At 36.9% G+C, this 23,722-nt stretch overlaps 1 protein-coding gene across 10 annotated transcripts in view; it reads left to right on the forward strand.

The window, feature by feature from the left end:
• Positions 1-23,722, forward strand: part of LOC106875423 (monocarboxylate transporter 13) — a 133,053-nt gene that overhangs the window by 63,231 nt on the left and 46,100 nt on the right. The window contains exon 2 of one of the 10 annotated variants that reach the window (XM_014923561.2): positions 5,829-5,863. The exons of 7 other annotated variants lie outside the window; for them this stretch is intronic. The gene's annotated coding sequence lies outside the window, so the exon portion shown is untranslated. Of the gene's footprint in view, positions 1-5,828; positions 5,864-22,114; positions 22,480-22,909; positions 23,663-23,722 lie in introns of those variants that run through there. 2 more of the 10 variants (XM_014923563.2, XM_014923560.2) reach the window with 2 other exon arrangements.

The raw sequence follows: 23,722 nt of genomic DNA on the forward strand, positions 1-23,722 counted from the left end.
ATATATCTTTCAATATCTCTCTCTGTCATTTTCTATCTACCTCACTCTCAGTCACACTCTATTTTCCTTTTCTACCCCATCTCTCTCCCTCTCTCTCTCCCTCTCTCTCTCTCCCTCTCTCTCTCTTTCACTCTGTCTGCCCATTCCAATATTCAAGTTATTTTCTGACTTTACCAAATGAGACTGAATGGAATTTTCACACTTGAAGACTACTGATATATTCACTGAAGTGGAGCAGAAGTTGGTCGCTGTCTTTGGAGAAACATTATTAAGTCTCCAAGAGTTATATGTGCATTTATTCAGAAACTACAGCCCCATGGGAAATTATTGGGGTTAAGGGTTAGTGAAGAGGATGGGTAGTGAACACACACACACACACACACACACACATAGATACATATTTATACACACAAGTGTGTATAGTTGCTCATACATATACTACACTCAGAAATATACTCTAATGCACGTAAGCACTAATATACAATGCAGTCATTTATATACACAAGTATATATCCAGAAATATACTCACTAACACACATGCACACAGATAACACTTAGATCAATACATAGGCACAAGAGTGGCTGTGTGGTAAGTAGCTTGCTTACCAACCACATGGTTCTGGGTTCAGTCCCACTGCATGGCACCCTAGGCAAGTGTCTTCTACTATAGCCTCAGGCCAATCAAAGCCTTGTGAGTAGATTTGGTAGACAGAAGCTGAAAGAAGCCCATCGTGTGTGTGTGTGTGTGTGTGTGTCCCCAACATCACTTGACAACTGATGCTGGTGTGTTTACGTCCCTGTAACTTAGCGGTTTGGCAAAAGTGGCTGATAGAATAAGTACTAGGCTTACAAAAAATAAGTCCTGAAGTTGATTTGTTTGACTAAAGGCAGTGCTCCAGCATGGCCACAGTCAAACGACTGGAACAAATAAAGCACACATCCATAATTACTCTTAAAAAAAAGCACTATTTATGCAACTTGAATTTTCCAGTTTAGCAACGTCTTTAATAGTAGTGACTATATATAAAATATCTGCTTGTACACACAACAGGTGCATGCAGTCTCTGAAGAAATATCCAAAGAGGAACAAAACCAGTCAGGACAGGGAATAGACTATGTCTCCAGTCTGAAGCATTACATGAAGACTCCAGTCTTCATGTAATGCTTCCTAGTGCAATAAATGATAAGCCATGGTTACTTCCTCTTTTTCTCCCCAATCTTTCTTGGAATTCCTGCAAAACATTGTGTCCTCTGTCCTTCCTGCCCTGGCATGAAAATAATTAAAATATGCATTTATCAAAATATCTGTTTCTTCATAACTGACAACAAAAGAAAAAAAAAACTTTAAGGAAAAAGACTTAATTTCAGGTTATGGCTTTATCTCAGTAAATGCCAGTCTTTCTGATATCCAGTTTTTAACGCTAACTTCTTTTTTATTCTGTCTCTTAGTTTCAACATTATTGTTATCCATTGAATAGACAAGCAGACATCTGTGCATGGTTTCTTTTTATTCAATGTAGTGGAAGACACTGATATACAGTTGTTTGGCAGAAGTAGGCTTGAGCTCCTAAGCATTATGGTTAAGATATTTTACAACAAAACAGCTTGGCATACTGATATCAACTTTATAGTTGACATTGTTGTTGTTTAGCCACATGTCAATTTATTTGAGCAGATTTATAATCAAAGACATTCCAGCTATGACCATCCCATATTTTTCCCATGCACATAAGCCCCCCGAGACTATATTTTCAACATGTCGTTTCTTAAGATGATAGAGTATGATGTGAAGAAGATTTGGCTGCTATTTCTAGCAGACTGAGTTACTACATGTTGGTTTGTCAAGTTGTTTGTTCTTAAGTGTTAGAAAAGCTCCAACCAAAGACAAAGTTCCAATTACCATGGATGTTCGAATTCTCATCTGTTGCTCATAAAAATTATGCTGCAACGACTGAGTTAGCATTGATAGGATTTAAAGCCATGTTACTTAACAGTCATTTGTTGCTATAACCCCAACTACTATTTGAGTATATAATTCACAGCTTTGACATACTACTTCACAGAGTGAAAGAGGACTGTTTTATCATGGGACATAATTGGCATGTACTGGTGACTGAGAATATTTAGTAATTTCTTGCAAGACACAGCTAAGAGGAGACCGAATCTGGAGAGAAAGTTTCTTTCTTAAGGTCACATCTTGGACAGAGAGAAGGTTAGAGAATCCAGGGTTAATATCTATTGTTTACCATTCTGCAGTAGATACAACTCAGTCTTAGTTGAGTGGGCTGGAGCAATAAAAAATGAAGTGCTTTGTCCAAGAACACAGCATGCTGCTTGGTCCAGGAACCAAACCCATGACCTTACAAACATCACCCAACAGCCTAACTACTATATCATACACTTTGACCTTCTACATGGTTTGATATAAAAATTCTATTTGGGACAGGACACTGGGGCAAAAACTGACAACAGCTATTGAGAGAATTTTGAAATCATTACACACTATGAAAGGGTTTTGAAATGCAATATAATGCTTCAAGACATATGATTCTTTCTGCTGTCTTTTAAAAAGTTCCTTCAAACCTCGCTGCTGTATCGTGTTGGAAATAATGCCTCCTATTTTCATATTCTATAAACAGTGACAGATGGAGTGACACTTTTGGTAATGTGTGAAATGAGTGTGTGTGAGTGTAAGTGTACGCATATGTGTGAAGCAATGGAGGTGGTGGTTGAGAGGTTGTTATGTCACAAATCTAAGCCTCTTGAGAAAGGCCATTGAAAAAAGCTTCTGTCAGCTGTTACAACAGCTAGAATATCTGATAGGTCAATCATATGAGTGGTGCCAATCTAAAGGGTGGTGGTATTGGGGGGGTGATGGTAGGGGGGGGAAGAAATGGAAATGCTGGTGTTGATAATGCTTGTGGTGATGATGCTAGTAGAAGGGTGATGGTAATGTTAACATTGATGATGGTAGTGGAAGTGATACTAATGTTGTTGGTATTGATGGTGGTAGAGATTGTGCTTGTGATAGTAGCGATGGTGATGATGATGATGGTGGTGGAATAGTGATGGCAGTGTTGTTCTTGTTGGAGGTGATTGTGATGATGGTGAAAGCATGATGTTGCTGCTTATTGTGGTAGGGAAGTTTTGTAATGGAAGAAATGTTGTTGCTGCTGCTGCTGCTGCTGCTGCTGTTGTTGTTGTTGTTGTTGTTGGTGGTGGTGGTGGTGGTGGTGGTGGTGGTGGTGGTGGTGGTGGTGGTGGTGGTGGTAGAAGGAAGTCAGCAATATTGTTTATGTTAATGGAGGGGATGGTGATGATGGTGGAAAGGTAATGTTGTTGCTGCTGATTGTGATAGTGATGATGGTAGTGGAAGGAATGATGGCGGTGGTGGTGGTGGTAATGGTGATGGCAATGTTGGTGCTACTGCTTAACTTCAAGTCAGCCCTGATTGAAACAAACTTATGCCTGTGTGGTTGAGAAGCTTACTTGGTCTCAGGTTCAATCCCATTGTGCAGCACCTTGGACAAGTGTCTTCTACCATAACCCTGGGCCAACCAAAACTTTGTGAGTGCATTTGATAGATATAAATGAAAGAAATCTATTTTGTGTATGTGTGTGTAAGTGTGTGTGCGCATGCGTATGTGCATGCATGCATGCATGTGTGTGTGTGTAGATAGAGTGATCCACAGATAGATAGATGGATATGTATGTATATATGTGTGTATGTACCCTTATCTTGACATCACATGGTCATTGTAAATAAACATCAGTGTTATACAAGCAGTGTAGTTCTTTTTAAGTCTTCTGTAGAAAACATCTCTGGTCGTGGGGAAATATTACCTGACTTGGAAACAGGTGAGGGTTGGCAACAGGAAAGGCATCAGGCCATAGAAAATATCCCTCAACAAATTCTGCCTAGACCCTGCAAGCATGGGGAGGTGGACATTAAATGATAATGACGATGATTAGTACTAGGTATACTGTGTGCTAGGTATTGATCATGTTGTTTAGCCCCAGGTCAACACTAACTATGAACTGGCAGTCATTCAAACATTGGCTAGAACACTTCTTCGTATTTGTTTCAATTCACTGTGTGTTGAGTTCAAATCCTGCCAAGGTCAACTTTGCCATCATCCTTTTGGAGTTAAATATTCAAAGTACCAATACACAGTGATAGATTGGTGGAAATATAAGAACATAGGATTAGCAGCATTTGTTCTGGCTCTTTGTGTTCTGGGTTCAAATTTCAACCCAAACCTACTTGGTTGGTAGACTTTATTTGTTTCTCAGTTCAACAACATTAGCTGATATCTACCCTTAACCTCCAGGTTTCTAACAGTTTCAGAGAAGAAAGAGAAAGAGAGAAAAAGAAAACAAAACAAAAAAATTGAAGTTAAAATAAAACAGTAAATTAAAAGCCAAATCAAAACACATGTACACACACACACACGTTCACAGTAAAAGAATCCATTGTTTTAACAAAACAGTTTTAATGTTGTTGAGATTTGAAATATCAAAACATTCATGTCACTTTGCAGAAATCAAATTATTGAATAAACGTCCTCTACCTTCCACCTTTCCTAATTATTTTTCTTCATGATTTATACATTTGCAGTATAATGCAAGATTGTTATTTCTTTCTAACCTTCCTTTATGTTTTTTTCTCTACTGTTTTGTAATTTATTTTCCCATTACTACTACAATATACTTACTATACATCACTGTTTTTTCTTCATTCATTTTTTTTTTCTTTTTTCACCTTTTGTGATGTATTTTTCTTTGCAAAATTTGTACATTTTTGCGTGGGAATTGTAAAAACAACTGGTCTAACAGCTGGTGTCAGGAAGAACACCAACTATGTGAACCCTGAAATGACTGTGGTGGAGAAAGGTTATTGAAGGTTGGTTGTCTGTTTTTACAGGTAGACTGTCAAAGTCTGTTGTGCAAAATATTCTGGAGCAAGAATGTCTACGTTACTTGCTTAAGAACACAGGGTCGTTGTTACTGTCCCTGCCATCTTCATTACCATTGTTGTTGTTTGGGCTTCAGTCAGCACTGAATAAGCAGGCCCTTGATTGATCTAAGGCAGTCCAGTTACCATCTAGTTATTTTAGATATTATGTATCTTGGACTACAGTAGCCAGTGTAGGTCTATCCCATTTCAAGATTGAGGATTGTAATTTGGGATATATTTGGCTACTATTTTCAACAGATTGGGTGACTGTTTTGCATTGTGTTTACCTCATTGATTAACACAATGCAATATTGTAACAAGTTTTGAACTCCTGTCCTTTGCGTGTGTGTGTGTGTGTGTGTGTGTGTGTTTACATCTTGCTCACTTCTACTAAAGTTGTGATGTTTAGATGTTGTTATCAGTTTTCCTATCAACAAATCATCCACTCACTTTGCACTTTCTAAGCAGGGTGGGATAAGAGATCCCCTACTAGAAAAGCAGGTAAGGGTTAGAGATGGGAAGGGCCTCCAGCTGTAAAACAGTGTCTATATCCATGCAAATGCGTATGGAAAAATGGATGTAAAATAAAATAAAACAATACACAACAGGCTTCTTTACTTTCTTTACAACCATGCCCATAACTTAATTATCATGGTTATAATAATAAAGATTTCTTTTTAATAATAATTACGACTACTTTTTTATTGACAATATCTTAGTAAAAGCGAGGGCTGTTGCAAAATCTCATTTCCTTTCCTAATAAACTGAGTATTTTATCTATGTTTTATAATTATTGCTATGTTTAACCTTTTAATCTTTATTTTTATACATTTCTTTGCTCATGTTTTTAAAACCTTTCATTTATTTCCAGGTAAGAAAATTATTACATTTTTGTTTCACCTAAAGGTAAATATGTTTTTTGACTTAATTTAAATAACCATTTGATTTTGCTTTCTTTCATTCTTCTTTGATCTTTAAGAGTTTCTGAAAATGACTTCAATTGTTTATTTCACCTTATTATACAGTAAACAGTCAGTTGGGGGAAAAACGGTTATATTAAACAAAACTATAAAAACTGTTAAATCAGTGTTAAATTATTTAACACACAAAGCATAAAGTAGCTTCCTTTTGTGGACAAACTTGAATTTTTCCAATAAATGACTTCAGTAGACATCTTTGTCGATATAAGTAGATTTTCTAATTTTGTCCCAGTATCTTACACCAGTTGGTTGATGTACATAAATTGAGATATCCTTGCTTGATCTTTTGGTCTGAGAGGGTTTACAACCACCTACTATCTCCTCCTCCATGACTCACTCCTTTTTCCTTACATCCCCTCAAACTGACAGTCACCTGTGCACATGTCTCCATCTATGTTCACCATAGACTGCTTTCACCTTGGTTCTTATCTCTATTGTCAGTTATTCTCATTTAACACTCTCATGAACCTATCTCTCTCAATCCACCTTCTTATACCTTGAGGGTGCACCCTGGTACCTCATTTGAGTGTTGTCTGGAGTAGGCACAGTCCAGTTGATTTTGTAGGGCTTTTGTTCGTGTCCACATTCCAGAACCATGGTAACATGAATGTCAAAACATTAAATAGTGAAAAGCAATAATTATGTGGAGGGGTAAAACAATTTTAATGTTAGCCACTAATGTTGTTTTAATTATTTTGGCAAGTATAAGACACAACTCCAAATGTGTTTTGGTTTTATTATGCTGCTATTAGCAAAGTATTGAATTCACTGTACTTACTGAAATAATAAGGAGACAATCATTAGATAAGTGTACAAAAATGTACACAGGTTGATGTAAAGATAGAGAGCAAAATGCTAAAAAATGCTTTTTGTCTGAAAAAAACAATAGTTAAGTTAGAGTAAACATATTCAACGTAAGGATCATGACAAACTGACTAGAAATAACAACATAAGGCATTGATTAATAACTGTTTGTATTATTTTGGTTAATATGGGAGACAACTCTGGACTTGTTTTATGTTTATTATGACTTCATCAGCAAAGTATATTTGCTTCACTATACTTGCCGAAATAATGATTGTAGTATCACTAAGGAGATGTATAATAATGAATATTAGTTGGTGTAGGAAACTGTGTCTATAGTAACATTACTTCATATTGAAAGTATTCAATAAGACCACCTTTCTGCTGTATAGTTCTAACATTAGCATCAGACCATAAATTGCAGGAAAGGGTTGCGAATCAATTAAATGATGATGATGACGATGATAATGATGACACTGATGATGAAAACAAGCGTATTACTATTGAATTACAAAGTCTATATATAAAGACTTACTCTCTCTCTCTCTCCCTCTCTCCACTCCTCCTCCTCCTCTGTATGAGTATATTCACATGCACACACACACACACACACACACACACACACACACACATTATACTAATAGACAGATAAATACAAATACATACACACACATATGCAAACATATCTCTCTCCCTCTGTCTTCTCTCTCTTTCTTTTTATCCATATATATATATATATATATATATATATATATATATATATATACTGCCTAAATGAATGAATGTTTTGACTTAAAGCAAAAATGGACTTCAGCCAAAATACTGTAAATTACAGACTAAAGACATTGATATCCCATAATTAACTTGCACTCTTTCTTCTAATAATGTTCTTTGTCTCTGATCTCACACTCTCTTTGTTTATTTATAATATTTAATGTTTTCTTCCATGTGTTTCCATTGCATGCATGCATGCATACATGCGCCTGGTAGTCTGTGTGTGTGGATGTGTGTGTGTTTGTATGTAGGGGTGTGGGTCTGTGTGTGCAGTAAAAATTCTTTAGCTTTCAGGGAATAATCAGACATCTTTACAAGTTGTTGCCTCCCTCCTCTCCTCTCCCATTTCTCCATCTCCCACTCTTGCACTTTTGCTCATCCACACTCCTAGTTTCCCTGTTCCTGCTCACTTCTGCTCACCTCATATCCTGAGGGGCCACTGTTTATCTTTTTGCAGCTCCTACTGATCATTCTCACCCTCTCTTTTATATGTGAGTAGCCACACAGCTCATCTACAAGAACTTGCTTTGCCCCCTCCTTTTCTACTATTTTAACTCCTTATTCCCTAGCATACAGCTGACACTAATTCTCTCAAGGGTCATAATTTTGAAGTCTACATGGTGACTGCAGTAGTGCTGGTGGCTTGAAAAAGCACCCAGTACTTACTGTAAAGTGGTTAATGCCAAGAGGAGCATCCAGCTGTAGAAACCATGCCAAAGTAGGCACTGAAGCATGATGTAGTCCTTGGACCCATCAGATTCTACCAGACTGTTCAATTTTAAAATTAGATGTTGCAGCTCTTAAACATAAAAATAATATCATATGTGGGTCTTGTTGGCTAATCTCTGCTCTACATGGTGGCCTGACCTGCAAGAAATAGTCATCAAATCTATCTCAGATCACATCCAGCCATTTTTTAAAATGTATGCTTACTCAAGGCTGATCTTTGGTGCAACATCAACATCCACATCACATAACATCAACAAGAGATGGGCCAAAGAGAAAATGTATATGTGCTCACTCGACTTGCTAAAATTGCAACCAAATTTCTTTTAAATTCCAACATGTTATCAGAAAAGAAAAAAAGCAGGCAAAACAATGTACATGTTGAATAATGATATGGTTCTACATGGGCCAAGTCTGAAGGAAATATTGAATGATCATGACTGTTATATATCTGATCACGGAATTCTCTTTTATCAGAACTGACTTGTGGATAAAGAACAACAGTCTTAAACTATCTTCCTCTCTATTCTAAACTGCTCTTTTCCTGCTTCTCATCGTTGTTCATATCTTCCTCTGCAACATCATTTTTATCCTCTTGCTCCTTGATTTCCATTGTTCTCATCATTGACATCATTTTCTTCTTCTTCTTATCATCATCATCATCATCATCATTATTATTATTTTCTTCCCATGCTTCCTTCTCTTCTTCCTCCTCATCTTTCCCCTCTACACTTACATACATACACACACACACACACATACATACACACACACACATACCTATTCTACTCTTCTTCTCCCTCATCACCTCCCTCATTTACAATGATCATATTTCAAAGTTGACATTAAATGAAAAAACAAGGAGACAAAATTCATGATAATGATAAATTATTAGAGTAAGCATGGTGGTAAGGGGGTACACAATAATAATGATAATATCAATGATGATGCTGAAAACAACATTGATGATGATGATGATGATGTAGCAGATAATAATTGCATTTCTTGTTTATCTGGTTATTAAATTATTCTGTTTCTTTTCTCTTCCCAAACTAATTTTATAAAAGACAACTTGACAGTAATTGAAGTGCTTTCTAAGATAAACATACTTTACACATTTGTTCTACTAAAATATTTTAAAACATTTGCATATGTGCGTGTATACATACACACACACTCGTGTGTGTGTGTGTGTGTGTGTGTGTTTGTGTGTGTGTGTACGTATAACACATATATTTCTTTATCATTTCTGAATCTTGAGCAGGGAATAACAATATACAGTAATCAATATAAACTAAACACACACACACACACTCACACACATATATGCATATACGTTTATATATATTTCTATATATTTATATCTATCTATCTATCTATATACATATGTTATACATTTATATATATCTATAATATGTACACATACACAAACACATGTATATATATATATATATATATATATATATATACCTGAGTAAGCACATAAAATGTGCAACAAGGTGGAAAAAAGAGTACTCAAATACCAGAGGTAGAGTAATATGCTTTATTTAAAAGCAGCAGAAATATAACAAAAGACTGTTACTCGGAGTTTCACGATCCTTCTGTGCAGGGATAGGTATATTCTTTTGAGAAAACTCCAATGGGTAAAGTTCCATCTTTTCAGCTGTATCTTCCTACTTGTGTAGAGTCGCTCAACAGTCTTTTGTTATATTTCTGCTGCTTTTAAATAAAGTATATATATTAGTTTCATTTCAAAGCCGCAGCCATGCTGGAGCACCACCATTCTGCTTCTCTGTTACTATTGAGAGCCTCCTCTAATATGTGGCATTTGGTGAATTAGGGTGTTTGATGTCGCTACACTCGTTTGCACCTCTTGTTGTGAGGTAGGTTCATCTGGGTCTCTCCACAAGAAAAGGTTCAGTTTTGATTTGAAAACGCCTACATCCACTTTGTGTCGGTCCCTCAGGCTCTGTGGGAGAATATTAGAAAGCCGTGGGTCCCTGAAACCCAGGCTGTTGCAGGAGCTGGTCTTGAAGTGTGATGGCATTGCTGGGATTTTTGGCACTGTGCATTGTCGACCTGTTCTGACATTAGTGTAGCAGAAAGATAGACAGACAGACAAATATACACGCATGCATACTAATTGTTATTGTAGACATTAAAGAAGCTTTGCAAACATCAGTTTCTGAGATGGAATTTTAAATACTTTCTCAAGAACTGATGTTTGGTACAAAGCTTCTTTAAGTAATGCCTACAATAAGTCAAGCTGTGTGTGTGCGTGTGTACATGTTCATATATAGATATATTTATTATGTGCATGTATGTGTATATATGTATGTATATATATATATATATATATATATATATATATATATATATATATATATATATATATATACATGTGTGTTTGTCACTATGTGTGTTTATTCAGAGTTTTCCCTGGCAATTAGTGACTGTATTTGTTGTTGTTGTTGTTGTTGTTATTGTTGCTGCTGCTTCTGCTGCTGCTGCCAGTAGTCCTGTCCATGATGTAATTCAGTAATGGTAGGTTTTCCAATAGTGGTGGTGATAGTGGTAAGGTTGAAGTCAGCAATAAAGTTGAACGGTATTATTGTAAACAAATATATAAAGCTCATAGTGATAATAATACTATTATTCATGATGATGACAACAGTGATGATGATGACGATGGTCATAGTGGAGGTAATGATGACGATGATGATGGCCACCAAACATGTAGTGCAGTTATTGTGGCTTATAGGTCACAGCAATGCAATTTAGTTAGAATAGGTCACTAGAGCCCTGCAATCACCAACAACATCACTGCCCCCACCACCAACCACCACCACCACCACCTCCCCATCGTTCCTTTACTGCACTTTGTTCCCTCGGGAAACCTACTCATTGAATCTATGAATACAACTAATATATATCTTTTGAAATTAAACAAAACTTAAGTGATATTAGTTGGAGGTTTGCCTGGTTGGACGGTCAGTACCTCTCTGTGTCTGTGCGAGAATATTCTGTGTAGTTACGTTTCTGAATGTGCATGTATCGAGTGTTGTCAATGTGTGTTGGTAAATTTGTTGGTGTGTTTGTATGTGTTAGTTAATTTGTTTTGTGTTTGAGAATGTGTGTGTTGATAAGATGTTTTTGTGGTGTATATGTCTGTGTAGGCATTTGTGTCTGTGGGTTAATGTGTTTGAATATATCCAAGTATGCATGTCTGTGTGTGGTATGGGAATGTGCTATGTTTGTGTTTATGTGTGTGCATATATTTATTTAAGTATTTATGTGTTGGGAAATATGTGTGTATGCATTTGTGAGAAAGAATGAGAAGTTAATTTGTATGAGAGCATGTGTTTTGTGCTTGTGTGCATATATTTGTTTCAACGTGTCAGTAAATTTGTTGGTATGTGTGTTAGTAAAAATGTTGAGGCAGTCACGTATGCATGTATGTGCAAGTGAATGTGTTTGCATGTACATGTATAGTAGAGTCAGCAGTGCCTGGAGGCTACACAAAGATAAGCGTGTGTGTGTATGTGTGCATGTATTTGTGCATGTATTTGTGTGTGTGTGTGTATGACAGTATGCATGTATGTATGTGTATATCTGCATATATGATTGTATGCATGTGTATGGCTACGCACATGACTATATGCATGTAATGTGTGTCTGTATGCATGATATGAATGCGTGTATGACTGTATGCACGTATGACATTATGCCTATGAGTTGGTGGTGACTGTTGTACCATTTGGCTACCAGGTCATAACTGACTGCTGCTGCTGCTTGTGGTGGTGGCAGCAGTGGTGCAGTAGAGGAGTCCACCTACTTAAAGCAATAGCAAAATAGCCACAATAGGGCTTTCTTCATTAGACATATGATAGTACAGATGGTTGAGTTAGCAAGGAATCAACCAGTAACAGCAAAATGCATGTGGTTCATATACTATTACATTTCCTGTGTTATGTCTGTGTCTCAGTGGCTCAGTCTACTTGACTCTTAGTAGGTAGTACCATAGGATAGTATAGTTCATTGTTATTATTGTTTAGCCTCTGATCAGTCCTGATCAAGCAAACCAATAATCAAAAGAGTTCCAGCCATGGCATTTCTGTCTTTTTATTTATTTATTTATTTATTTTTGTACATGACGAAATATATTAGCCATTGTCAGTGAAACAGTAGGATATGATTAAAAGATTTGTCTGCAATTTCTCACAGGTTAAACAACCATGTTGATACTGTCTGTAATTGGCTTAATAGCGAGCTCAATGTTATAAGCAGTAGTAACATTAGGGAAACAACAAGCAGTTTGTTTACTTACAATACTGAGTTCCCTTCCTTTGGCAGGACAATCTACTTGTATTGAACCCCTGTCCCTATTCAAGGAAAGATCTGTCTCTCATCAGCTATGGAAATATAGCAAAGATAAGAACCAGTCCCTTATCACAAACAGCACGCGACCACTTCATTCACAGTATATCCTCCCTCCAAATCACACACCACTTCACACTCCAACAACATTTACTATAACACACCTTAACAGTTCTTATCAGCAAGAGAGAGCTTCTGCATGGTTTGTGGAATTACAAGAAATAGCAGCCAAATTTCTTCTGATTTATGTCCTATCATCTTTTTTTAAGAAAAGAAGGAAGGACAATATTTCAGACAATGTCAGGTCACTCTCAAGCATAACTGGTAACATGTAACCCAGTATAACCTGTCACATGATTTGAACCTCCATCCGTTCTAAGCAAGTGAAACGTATGACTATCACAGCTATCATAATTTTTCCATCACTTCACCATTTCTGAAAAAATATTAAAACGAGTTTGAGATAAAATGAATAGGATCCATTTCATCTCAGTCTCATTCTATCTTCTATTACAAATCTTTAGCGGGATACTGTAACCGGAACAGGAAGATTAGTTTTCCACCGAGACATAAGTTTCATAAACTACCAAATATAAATACCCACACTACCACACTTGAAACATACCTGTTATAACTCTTTATCTCAGTTTGAATGTCCCTGAACTTATTTCTGCAAATGTGCTAAGCACTGATGCTGATCACAGTTTAAATCAATAAGCATAGGAGTGAGGTAGATGCAATAAAAATAGCGCGAGTTAGTAGGGTCCCATTCAAGCAGCCCTTCAGAAATTGGACCTCCTTACGATACATCCTGAGAGTTCATATGAAATTCATTGTCACTGCTCTGATTTGGTTGCCAATGCCATGTATTTAGTTTAAAATGCAGTAAAAAATAGGGGAGTCAATAGGGCCCCATTTAGGAGGCCCTTAAGAAAATAGTCCCCCTTAGGACATTCACTAGGATTAGGAGAGTTGCTGGTTTGAGTTTTGCTGTCCTTCCACCAATGGTTTAGGAGGAGTTAACAACATAAAAACGTAGCGCACACAGAGAAACATCACTCAAATTTATTTAAAGATATATCAATCAATTAAGGAGAACCGAGATTTATATCCAGGTTCCAATGCAGTTATTTACATATTTCCATTTTGTACCTACATATGTTTCTGCAGCAGGTCAGTGTACACCAGCATTATTAACCAGGAAAAGCAAAAATAGGATTACTTATCCCTATCCCAAATTTGGAAACTTACCTTAATACACACACACACACACATACACACAGATCAATCCACATCACATCTTCACAGAACAGCCTCATAACATGCTTTACACTCTGCAGCATACATCACAACACAACAAAGTACATGGCATTACATCACCATACTGCAACAAGGTCTGCAGTACCACAGAACACAAGCGGGACTCTCTATGCTTTCACTCAGCCTGCTATAAAGAGCAGTCAAATCTCCCTCTCTTATCTTAAAAACAGAACATATTGGATAATATAGTTCTAGATACACTATACCTAATAAATGTTGGGATGGTCAGGGTTAGAATTTCTCTTGTCATACAGTTACTCAAACAGGGCTTGCCTGGAGTTAAATAATAATACACCTTCCTCCATAGTATTACTGGTTCATCTCAGTCAGATAAACCCTACCCAAAATGATTTCTGTGTTTAATGTTATGTTACACTTATGTAAAATCTTGAACACAGGTAGACAATTAAGGACATTCAACAGCAATCAACTTTGTTTCTGAAGTACTTCAGTTCTCCACTTGTGTGCTGATAACAATGACAGTTAACCTTTTGCCTGACTGAACAACCCCAGACAGATAAAATTTAGTAATAACAATATAGTATAGAAAGGGTCATACAGAGTGCAAGGCTAAGTGCTCCTGTCACGTGGATGAATGATAAGATAAAAGGATCAGGAGAGTTTAATATTTAAGAGAATGTAGGGTATAAAGGTTGAATGGATTAAGTTTTAATTGAACCTGTAAATTTTTAGTCTTTAAGTGGTATTCTAAAATAGTCATATGATAGTTGAAGTGGTGATAGCTGGTACCTGTATGATGGTAGTGCTGTGTTGTTACCTATAGTGGTGCGATGATAGTGATGTTGGTGCCTCTAATAGTGTCTATAAGGGATGTGCGGATGCTTGTGGTATCTATAAAGGCTGTGTTGGTACCTGTGGGGATAGTGCTGTTTGTAAAGATGTCTGAGGGGGTCAACATTTTTCACCTGATCATTTAATACAGTATCTACTTAGTCGTTTTACTTCTGCTGTGTGTATGTGTGTGTGTATGTATGTGTGTGTGTGTGTGTGTGTTAATGTTTGGAGTCAATATTACATAAACAATGACATACATACATATAAAATAAAAATTTATCTTAGAAATATTTAAAATATTTTAAAGACAAAAATGAAAAATTCCAGGCATTTCTAACTGGTTAGAAATAGACAGACTTATGTTGTAGTTGTTGTTAGTTGATTGTGACTTAGGTAATGATGGTGGTAGTAGTAGTAGTAGTAGTAGTAGTAGTATTCAAGGTGGTGCTGGTTTTGTTGATGGTTGAATGTGGTTTAGGTAGTTAATAGTAATGTTGTTCAGAATGGTAGCTCCATTGTTTATAGTAATCATTGTAGTGGTAGTTGTGTAGTGATGGTAGTAGTAGTAGTGGTGGTGGTGGTTTTGAGGATTGTGTTTTTGTTGTAGTTGATATTGTTTAGCCCTGGATGAACTTTGATCAAGCGAATCTATGATCAAAAGCATTCTGGGTAGTATTCACAGTTCTACATTAATACCTCACTTCCCCAGGCTGTTGGGGGAAAAGTAACGGATCATCTAGCAAAATGTAATCTGTCACAGGCTCACATCTCTTTCAGGGCTGTTACATTTCTCATCTATTTAAACCAGTCGTTCTCAACCATTTGTCACCTATGGACCCCTTTGATTCCTATTTTACTTGGGCGGACCATCATAGCTTTTTGATGTTAAAAAAATCTTATAAGAAATTGTATTAAAAAATTGTTAAGATATTTTGTGCATTGTAGAAGTATAACCAATTTGTATTTATGCGTAATGTCTCTCTTTCCCTCTCATGCTGTCTCTGTTATACTGTCTCTCTCACTTTCCACTCTTTTTCTGTCCACGTACATTTCTGTCTGCACACATGTGAGCGTATACGTGTGTGTTGCTGCTAGCCTCAAGTGCTGGACATTCAATCTGACATGAAAACAGGTTGAATATCCAGTCAGCCTTACCAAATTGTCAATGCTTAAACAGCTATGCCCAATCATCTCATTCCAACACACACACACACACACACACATATGCATATGTGTGTGTGTGTGTGTGTGTGTACAAGGATATTACCTCTTTTTACTTGGTATAGTGTAAATTAGAAGAACTGAAATAAATTTAGATAATACAAAGCCTCACAGTGGATGAAATGGGAAGGTAAACACATTCTTTCTATGCTATTTATATGAAGAAAAAATGAGCAAAGGGATCTCCTGACGGACTGTTTCATAGTTTGTTGGACCATTCCTCAGAGAAAATATACTTGGCTTCTTTCCCCAATCAATAGCATAGATCAGCTACTATATAAAGCAGTCGTAAATTAGGTGAGGTGTGTGTGTGTGTGTGTGTGTGTATCTATGCATGTACAAAATCCAGAATCCATGGAAACTAATGATGGTCTACATCACCTGAAATGAATCCAGAGAAGACGTTGAAAATCACCAAGGAGATAACATAGGACCTTTACAATGACAAGACTCCATGCTAGTGAAAGCCCATCATACCCATGCAGACACAGAAAAGAGATTATGAAATTTAAATGTTGATGATGATGATGATGATGATGGTGATATTCCTACATATAACACATATTGTTAAATACTTGAATATACTCACAACCACATAATCTATATGTACATGTATTTCAAGAGATATCTGTATATTACATACAAAATCATGAATGAGAAGAGATAGCTTTTATAATTGTAGATAACTAATTTCAAGTAATACCGTACTATGTCTTTGTCTTCAGAGAATACAAACAGAACAGAACATGTGTAATACTTAAAAATGAATGTAATATATGCATAGCCAGAATATCTTTCAGAGATTAAATGTAAATGAATTAAGATGAAAGCTGTTCTACTTCAATAAATTAAATCCTACTACAATATATACAACGGTATATATTGATATGCCAATTTGTATATGTATAAATGTAATGTAGTATAGGTGCAGATATGACAGTGTGGTTAAGAAGTTCACTTCCCAACCATGTGGTTTCAGGTTCAACCCCACAGTGTGACACCGTGGGCAAGTGTCTTGTATAACCTTGGGCTAACCAAAGCATTGTGGATGGATTTGGTTGGTGGAATCTGAAAGCTCATCTTGTGTGTGTGTGTCTGTGCGCGCACACACACACTAGCACACATGTATGTATGTGTATCTATATTCATGTTACCATGTCTTGAAATTGTATGTTGGTTCTAAATGAATGTCACCCTCATACAAACAGTGTTGTTTGTTAGGAATCTTCTGTGAAACCCTGTCTGGCCATTGTGCTTTTTATGTTCCCCCATATAAGCTATGGAAAAATAGATGTTAAACAAAGAATATATACTCACTTTCACACACACACACACACACGACAGGTTTCCATGCAGTTTCTATTTTCCAAATTCCATTCATAAGGTTTTTATAGACCAGCCACTAGCAACGGCAGATGACTCTGGCCCAAGAAACAGACAGTGAGGTCAAACCCGAAACTACATATTTACAAAGCAAACTTCTTAATGACATTGTTATATCTAAAGCTTTTTATACACACACACACATGGATGCATGGATGTGTGTGCGTATTATTGCCACAAAGGCAATTAAAGGAATCATTATTAACCATTAAACAAAAGAAAACATTGCACTCCAGTTGAAACAGTACAGCATGGAAATGGTAAGTGATGTGGTACAATTGGTTTGTGTTTTCGTTTCTCCAATGACATTTATCTTTGTTATTTTACACCCATTTATTTCCCCCATGTTGGTATGGGTGCAACAGGTCTGGTTAATGAGGTTGGCTGTATATAATTGCTAGAACAATTGTTTTTATAAGCTGGATGGTCTTCCTGTTGCTAAATCATTCAATCAACTGTAAAGAAGCAGGAACCAAAGAGAAAGCCTACGTATAAGTAGCTGCTCTATTTGCTAGCAACAGCAGCCAAATCTCCCTCAAATAACATTTTATCATCTTAAAAAGTGGAAGGACAGGTTGAATAATACAGTTCTAGTTATATATATATATATACCCAGGGCTATTCCCCATTTTTTTCAGAGTGGGTGGCCACAACAAGATACACACCAGGCATTCCATTCATTTCCCAGCTCAAAGAGGCGAGCCCTGTTCTATGCTCGGGTCTAGGAATAGAACGCAACCCCCCAATATCAGCAGTGGGGCCCGACAGCATATGCTGGTTTACCTCTGCCACATCATGCTGCTTCCATACCCCTTTGAGCAACATCAAATTCATTCATCCATCCACAAACACTCTCCAAGCTTTCCTATCATTTATAAACCCTCTTGCCTCTCTCGCTCCAACACCTCCAACCACCAAAGCTTTCCTCACTCCATCCATCTACACAAACTGATATCTGCCTCTGGTTCTGCTGCCTACCACTTCTGCCCTTATCACTCTCCTGACCATCCACTCCTCATCCATCCTCTCCATGTGGCCAAACCACCTCAACATTCGTCTATCCATTTTGGTTGTTAGTTATATTATGTCTTAATAAATTATGGGATGATCACAGCTGGAATGGCTTAAGTAAATGAGCTAATTCTGAGCCAACAAGAGAATATGTATGTGGTCATTCAACTTGCTTGAAACAGCAGCCACATCTCTCTCAAGCCACATGATGGGATGGTCTCAGCTGAAATGACTTTGAACAACAACTACAACAATGGCTACTGCAAAGTAGTTAGTGAAATCTATTGTTAGATAGACAGGCTGAGGCCAACTTTGATATGCAACCTGCATAAAAATACAACATAAGGGGATCCGTGGGTATAGACATGATGGCAACCCCTATGTGATTGCACTTCAATTATGTTACATCAATGGCCCCGTTTACATTATGAAAAATAAAAAAAACATTGGACAAAAAATAACAAAAGAAGTTTAGCTCAATATTCAACAACAATGGTAACTGAGAGAACAAATAATGGTGATATTTTTGAAAGTCCAGCATTCAAAGTTCAAAAGGTCAACAGAACCTTTGAAAAGTTATGTTGTCTTCTAGGCCCTAGGATTTTGAATTGCTCAACCTATGAAAAATAGCAACCAAATCTTCATCAAATCACTCTTTATTGTATTAAAAAGGGAAGGACAAATTAGATGATGTAGGCCTGAATGCATTATGTCTTTAAAAAAAGGGTGTAAGGATTACAGCTTGAATGCTTTTAATCAGGGTTGGTCTGGGACTAAACAATAACAATAGTAACAACAATATCACAAATTTCAGTTGCCTTGTTTCTTTATTCAAGTGTCATTTTATTTTCTCCATTTTGTATATTATTGTTAAATGAAATTGAATGTACACTATTCCTTTGAGTATTTTGTAAAACTTTGCTTGAAGAAATATCCTTATCATATTTACAAAATATTTATTTCATGGCTGTATGGATATAAAGTTTGCTTTGTTGTTATATGGATTAAAAATTAAAAATCAGAAGAGGATGTTGTGATAGTAATCATTCATTTGTTTTTTTTTATATCTGCTTTTTCATGCTAGTATGGTAAATCTTCCACATTCAGTATCAATATGTTAATACCATGTTGTGTCACAGATCTTCCACATTAAGCATTCATACCTCACTACTTTGAGGTGTTATACTTATTACACATGCTTTATTTAGTCTGCTTTTGCACTTACAAAGCCCTTTGTTGCTACCACAGGCAACGTCTTTCAACACCTTCCACCCCTTCCTTATCCTAGCTACTATACTTTCATTGCACTCCCCTCCACCATTAATTAAATCATTTAAACAACAGAAGCTATTTACTACATTTGGTAGACTGAGTAGCTCATGGATTTTATTTTATGGGTGCCCCTACTGTTAACTATTCTCATGCATTTAACATCACATATGAAGTTCTAATTCTTTGTCAGTCTATTAGAGATCCCACTGCATCTTTTGTGTAATGTTTGTGTGCCTTGAGTACACAACACCAAGTTCTCAACTGCTCCCTTCCCAGATGGTAGTGTGATTTCCTGCTCAGTTTTTTGTCTAGCACTTTGGTCTTTGTCATCTTGACCTTTAAACCTTGGACTCAAGGTTTCCAGAAATATATAACACCAGTCACTATACTTTTATTAATTTGAACAATCCTGCCTGTATTTCTTCAGAACATTGTTGTCTAATGTATTAATGTGGCAAGCTAGCAGAATCATTAGCATGCTGGGCAAAATGCTTAGCGACAGTTCGTCTATCTTTACATTCTGAGTTCAAATTCCACCAATGTTGACTTTGCCTTTCATCCTTTCGGGTTCAATAAATTAAGTACCAGGGTCAACCTAATCGATTAGCCTCCTCCCCTAAAATTTCAGGCCTTGTGCCTATAGGAGAAAGGATTATTGTCTAATGTATTCTATCTCACAAAAAAAGTGAGACATCACTAAAGGCAAATAGATGTGGTTGACATATGGAATTCTCAAGATTGCTTCAGTTCCTGATTTGAATGAATTTACTTCACTGATACCAGTAATAACCAAGGGAGAAGTATAAATATCCAAACTTTTCTCCATTCTCCACATTTCTGTAAATCAGAAAATTTTTCATTACCTGCATCCTTTTAAATTTTGAGTATAGACTTGGTATTGAAAGAGCTGGAACAAGTTCTGCAAGGCATTTTGTCTGAAGCTGTTTCTAATATAAGCACAAAACCTGAAATTTGGTGTAATAAAAGCAGTCAATTATATCGACCCAGTACTTGACTGGTATTTACTCAGAACATGAAGAGCCATAACTAGGCATTTTGTCCAATGTTCTAATAATAATAAATATATAATGATGATGATGATGAAGATAATAGTTTCTGATGTCGTCACAAGACCAGCAGTTTTGAGGAGAAGAGATTAGTCAATAGCATTGATCCCAGCACTTTATTTTATTGTTCCTGAAGGGATGAAAGGCAAAGTTGACCTTGGTGGGATTTGAATTAAGAATTTAGAGTTGGAAGAAATGCCTTTAGGCATTTTGTCAGAGACATCAAGGGACAACAAGGTTTTGCATCTGAAGATGCTAACAGGTGAGGTGCCATGCAACTAAAAACACTGATTTCTGTGAAAGAACAAGAAAACAAAACAGAGTAAGGTTGCATTTACATGGACATAGAATATGTGAGGCATCCATAAGTATGATCTTTTGTAATTTACTTATTTTGGAGCTACCATACTTGTTTGCTCTTCTTGATATCAATCCAATAACTGTATTAATGGTGTTGTTTTGGGATGCCACATTCTTCAAAAATTTCAACTTGTTGGTGCTTCTTAAGTCCAACGTCCTCCCTACCTTTTTCTTTTCCTATGAAGTCTGGGAATTCGAAGAGAAGCTATTCTAAAACTACTCCCGTCCTTTTATGGCCCGAGTTCGAATTCAGACAAGGTTGACTTCACTTTCTGCATTGTATTCAAGAATTAGAGTTCGTTTTAATCGACTGTGTGTCCCTGTGCTTATATTACCAATCAATATTTGTGTCTGCTACGGCTCTCTTTATTACTATGTCACTGTTGTTAATATTATTGCTGTGGTTACTATTATAATCCAGCTGTACTCATTATCTTGCCTCTCACCATGACCAACACATTTAACTTCACGCTCCATTCATTCATGCCAATACAAGTAATCGTTATTGTTCTCTAAAAACTCGATCATATTTACTCGTGCGCAGGCGCGAGCGTGTGTAAGTATACGTACCTACGTATGTGTGTGTTTGCGTGTATTCCTGCAGCATATGTGTGTGTGTGTGTTTGCGTGGATCTATGTTTCTGCAGTAATCTATCGACCGTGCAATACTTTACTCAATGCTGGCGTCTGATCGCTTTTAGCTTCGAACAATGTGAGAGAAAAAGAAAGAAAAAGAGGAGGGAGTTTGTATGTATGTGCTCGTGAGTGCGTGTACGAGATAGTGTGTGCGTGTGTTCCTAACACAAAATGTGGAACCTATGTATGAGAAAAGATAGAAAAAGAAATAAGCCATATATACCAAAGAATATGCAGAGTGAGTGTAAAGGATGAACATGAGTGTGGTTGTGTGTGTGAGCGAGGCAGGTAAGATCCTATGTAGCAAAGAGTGTGTGTTTGCAAACAACAAATCATATGTAACAAAGAGAATATGTGTGTGTGTGTGCGCAAACGAGAAATCATTTGTAACAAAGAGCGAGATAAGTCAATCCGTAACAAAGAGAATGTGAAAGAGATGAGGTATATGTAGGTGTAATTGTATATGAGAAGGAATACGATTTTACTGGGAAAGCGAGAGAGAGAGAAAGAAAATGTATGTGGGCTGCAAACAGTGCGAAGATAACGGTAAAGATCGGGTGAGTGGTGAGTTCAAGCATAACGGCTGGTAGTTGGAAACAGAAAGGACAAGATAGAAACGTGGTAATGCAATCGCCCATTGGTTAAGCTAGACTGCGCCTACAATGTTTTCTTCGTCGTACTACCACTACTACTGTTACTGTGGTGGTCGTCATTACGAACAATCCATGTTGTGTGTTGATGCTGATACAAACAAGATAGAGACATACATATGTTTACCATAACATCATTTTGAACTGTAAGAAGCACGTCTCTTGGTTCTTTTTTTTTATCTATCGTTTTCGTTCATTCATTGCATACCCACACAAATTTGTGCGCGCACGCATACTCACTGTACACAATGCACAGTCTCTCTTATTATATTTTTTTACCTCGTCGGGAAACGAACCCATCTGTCTAGCCTACCTTCTCTACGTTTCCTGCTGCTGTTGCTCCTGTCTCTAAATTACTGCTGCTGTTGCTGCATGCAATCGTTGCTGCTGCAGATGGTGGAGGGGAAAATGCTAACCGAAATCGGAGATAACGAGGAAACAATAGCAAGCAATAGTAGTTGCAGTAGTTTGTTCATCACTACCATCATCATCATCACCAGAAACACAAATAGACTCCTTAGCAACTCGAGAGATCGTAGAGGTTAAGGTAATCTTTTACTTTCACACCCGTCTCACGAGACGTGCGTAATCACTAATCGTCGGACTTTCGGAACAGCTATCATTGCCTCACGGAGAAAGTAAAGGAGAAGGAATTGGGTGATTGTTTCCTTCTGTGAAAGAATTTTGTGTCCTAAATATCTAAATATTTTTTTCGACATTTTTGCTCCACCCCCACCCAATTCCATGTCATTTTACTATTACTCCTGTCTCACGAAACGGATGTAATAATATTTTACGCGCCACGTAATGATGTTTATTTTAAACTATTTGTAATCTTTTAGTTTGTGTTTCCGATCTTCAGTTCCGCTCAGTTCTTTCATTGTTTTTAGTGAATTGCAATTAAAAAGTTTAGTCTTTTTCTTAGGGATTTCATATTGCTTGTCTTGTGGTTCTTTACGATAGTGAAGTTGAAACTGATGATGTTGATAATGTTGCGGATGATGACATAAGCCCAGTCAAACAGTCTGTCTAGTCAATATAACAAGACCACTCAAACACTCTCTCTCTCTCTCTCCCAGTTTCATTCAATCCACCTCTCACTTTCTCCCCTCTCGTTCGCGCTGTCGTCTTCGATACCTCTTGCTCTCGTTGTGAATTCTTCATTGTGAAAGAGAGTCAGCAAACCAGCTTGTTAGTTGAGAAGTGAGAAAATAACACATGCACACACACACTCACACACAAACCGTTTGTTGCAGCCATTCAGTGAGGAATTGTTCAGACAGATGTTACCACCACAACAAACAGTTGACTTGCTAAACAGTTAGCAGGGTAAGTTTGTGTTTTTTTCCCCTCACTAACGTTTTACTATAATGATGTCCACAATAAACG

This window comes from Octopus bimaculoides, chromosome 19 (genome assembly GCF_001194135.2).
Source record: "Octopus bimaculoides isolate UCB-OBI-ISO-001 chromosome 19, ASM119413v2, whole genome shotgun sequence".
Classification (NCBI taxonomy): domain Eukaryota; kingdom Metazoa; phylum Mollusca; class Cephalopoda; order Octopoda; family Octopodidae; genus Octopus; species Octopus bimaculoides.